We start from the raw sequence: 3,280 nt of genomic DNA on the forward strand, positions 1-3,280 counted from the left end.
TTAATACTTTTCCTCACATTACCAGTGACGGTGGCATCTGCAGAAAGATCATTTTCCAAATTATCTCTGATTAAAAATTACTTGAGAAACAGCATGTCACAACAACGGCTTTCTGGCCTTGCCCTTCTAAGCATTGAGAATGAAAGAGCAAGAAAACTGGACATTCCAGCTATTGTTGACAAATTTGCTGAGTCTAAAGCGAGACGGCGCAACTTCTAGTAATATGTATTTTGCGTAAGTGAGCAGTTTGTTGGGTACAGGGAGTTATATTATCAAAGTTCATACTAACCTAGTTCAATTTATTCAACTTTGGTTGTACTAAACAGTTAACTAGTTTGGTTCTATTTTAGCTGCCTTCTTTTTGGTAACAATGATGCAGATTAATAAACAATTCTGATGTTGTTAGACTCTAAAACACAACGACCGCCTTTGAACTATTTGAATACAGCACTGGTTTCTGCACAACAAAAGCTTAATATCAAAAAGAAGGCAGATGTTACCAACATCAAAAATACTTAACATAATTACTAAATGCTACCATCTCCTTTCCTACAGTGAGAACAAATTGGTTCCTTTCTACTTGATGCCTCCTCGTTGGACCTGGCTGGTTAATTTTGATGTTTCATTTGGATTTCTGTTCTGGTTAAGAAGCACAACTCGTGCTTATTCACAATCAAATTTTGGTAAGTAAAAAATTTATATAATTTTATATTTAACATATCTAATTATGCAACTTAATAAATGCTACCATCTCCTTTCCTACAGTGAGAACAAATTGGTTCCTTTCTACTTGATGCCTCCTCGTTGGACCTGGCTGGTTAATTTTGATGTTTCATTTGGATTTCTGTTCTGGTTAAGAAGCATGACTCGTTCCTTTTCACATTCAAATTTTGGTAAGTAAAAAAATGTATATAATTTTATATTTAACATATCTAATTATGTCACTTAATAAATGCTACCATCTCCTTTCTTACAGTGAGAACAAATTGGTTCCTTTCTACTTGATGCCTCCTCGTTGGACCTGGCTGGTTAATTTTGATGTTTTATTTGGATTTCTGTTCTTGTTAAGAAGCACAACTCGTACTTATTCACAATCAAATTTCAGTAAGTAAAAAAATTTATTATATTTGAAATTCTTATCTAATTAGGCACCAAACTGACAGCCAATATTCTGTGATTATTATATTTTTTAATTGTAGGTGATTTACCAAGATATGGGTCAAGAAGCTTTATGCCTTATGTAGAGAATCTTTGTTCTGGAACGCTTTTAACATTTTTTTCTATATTTTATATGGTAACATTAAAAAAAAAAAATTAAAACCCCTATCTCCTTCTATTTAATATTCAACTACAACACTTTCAAACCGGGAGGGGGTGGAGTCTTGGCGGGGGTGGAGTCTTGGCGGGGGGGCCCCAATTTAAAGTTTGCCCTGGGGCCCATAGAACTCTAGTTACGCCACTGGGGATTGCTATACGCTGTATACTCCCCTGGCTATAACTCCTAGCTCTTGTAAGAGCTGTTTATGTTCCTTGTTCCTGTGGTGGTTACGGTGTAGAGCGGAGTGCTTGGAGTCCTCGGGAAGCACTAGGAGCATCCATCAATGGAGGTACCCAGTCGGGGTGCCAGGAGATCCGTTACAGCTGCTGTCCTATTAGTACATACAAAACCTGTCCTAATCACACAGGAGGACAAGTTACTTCCCAACACTGAGCTAAAGAGCTGGCTCATCCTTCTCTCTGCTCTGCTTGTCAGTGATTATAGTACGGGACGCCCATAATAGAAATGCCTATTCTTGTCCGCAAAACGGACAAGAATAGGACATGTTCTCTTTATTTTTTTTCTTGCGACCCTACAGAATGGAGCAATCTTTTGCGGACCCATTGAAGTGAATAGGTTCACAAAAAATGCGGCTCAGATGCAGAACCAAACAACGTTCGTGTACATGAGCCCTTAACCACTTAAGGACCGTGTCAATTTTAGTTTTAGTTTTTTTTTCATTTTGTCTCAAGACAAGTGAGACAAGTTGAATTTTTTTATGTCACCTTTTCATTTACCATATATTGTATTGGAACACAAAGAAAATTCTTTGCGGGTTGAAGTTGGATAAAAAAATCTGCCATGGTTTTTATTCGGGGGGGGGGGGGGGGGGGATTGTTAGTACTGTGTGCTAAAAATGACATGAGGACCTTATTCTGCAGAACAGTAAGATTGCGCAATATAAAAAAAAAGAACAAGTGAATGGGTCCGGGGAACACATGGTCGGTGCCCGCATATTACAGAACTGCAGAAAATACGGTTAACATCTGGTTGCATTCCGTATATTGCGGAATGGAACAGCTGGCCCTTAATAGAACAGTCCTATCCTTGTCCGTAGTGCGTAATTGCGGAACAGACATACAGACATGCGGAAACGGAATGCACACGGAGTAACTATGCGGACCCATTGAAATGAATAGTTCCGCATAGGGTCCGCAAAAAAAATGTGACAAACACGGAAATAAAATACGTTCGTGTGCATGAGCCCTAGGGCTACAAAGAAAACTTGGGAGCGAGAGGTGTCGTGCGACCAAGGATCACAGTGTAGCAGAGCAGACATAGAAATGTTTGCTGTGATTCCAGAATTGTGAAAAATCCTGCGGGGTTGGATTTTATGCGATTCTAGGGTCGAGGTCGCAGCAAACATTAGAATAGCACTGCAATTTTATAGCTGCCTTGCTACATTGCCACCCTTGGTGATGCGACACCTGTTGTGCCCAAGGTCGCTGTGTAGCCGTAGCCTATTAAATGAAGGTCCTGAACGAGCCCCCACCCCTACCCACACCCCGTTTAGGGCAGTACAATGGCTCAGTGGTTAGCGCTGGGGTCCTAGGTTTGAATCCAACCAAGGAAACATCTGCATGGAGTTTGTATGTTCTCCCAGTGTTTGCGTGGGTTTTCTCTGGGTTTCCTCCCACACTCCAAAGACATACTGATAGGGACCTTAGATTGTGATCCACATTGGGGACAGTTAGATGCTAATGTCTGTAAAGCGCTGCGGAATATAGTAGCGCTATAAAGGTGCATAAAATAAATTAATAATTTTACCTACAATTCCTAAAACAGGAAAATTGATTTTCTTAACCAGAAGTATTGCTTTTTAAGAAGTCAACAAGGGGCAAGACCTCAAGTAAATCATAAGATGTAAGTTTATAATGAACAGAATGAAAGCAGTCTTTGCTTACACAGGAGGGTATTTTCCATCTTTTATGAACACTATTTGACAACTTTTATTAATTTCTT

General features: G+C 39.5%; 1 long non-coding RNA gene across 1 annotated transcript; it reads left to right on the plus strand.

Moving 5' to 3' along the window:
• The first annotated feature begins 351 nt into the window (after positions 1-351).
• LOC120978976 lies at positions 352-1,235 on the plus strand. The gene is made up of 4 exons (XR_005774217.1): positions 352-683; positions 766-893; positions 977-1,104; positions 1,200-1,235. It is a non-coding gene; the product is annotated as an uncharacterized LOC120978976 (long non-coding RNA).
• The last annotated feature ends 2,045 nt before the right edge of the window (positions 1,236-3,280 follow it).

Source organism: Bufo bufo, chromosome 9, assembly GCF_905171765.1.
Source record: "Bufo bufo chromosome 9, aBufBuf1.1, whole genome shotgun sequence".
Lineage (NCBI taxonomy): Eukaryota > Metazoa > Chordata > Amphibia > Anura > Bufonidae > Bufo > Bufo bufo.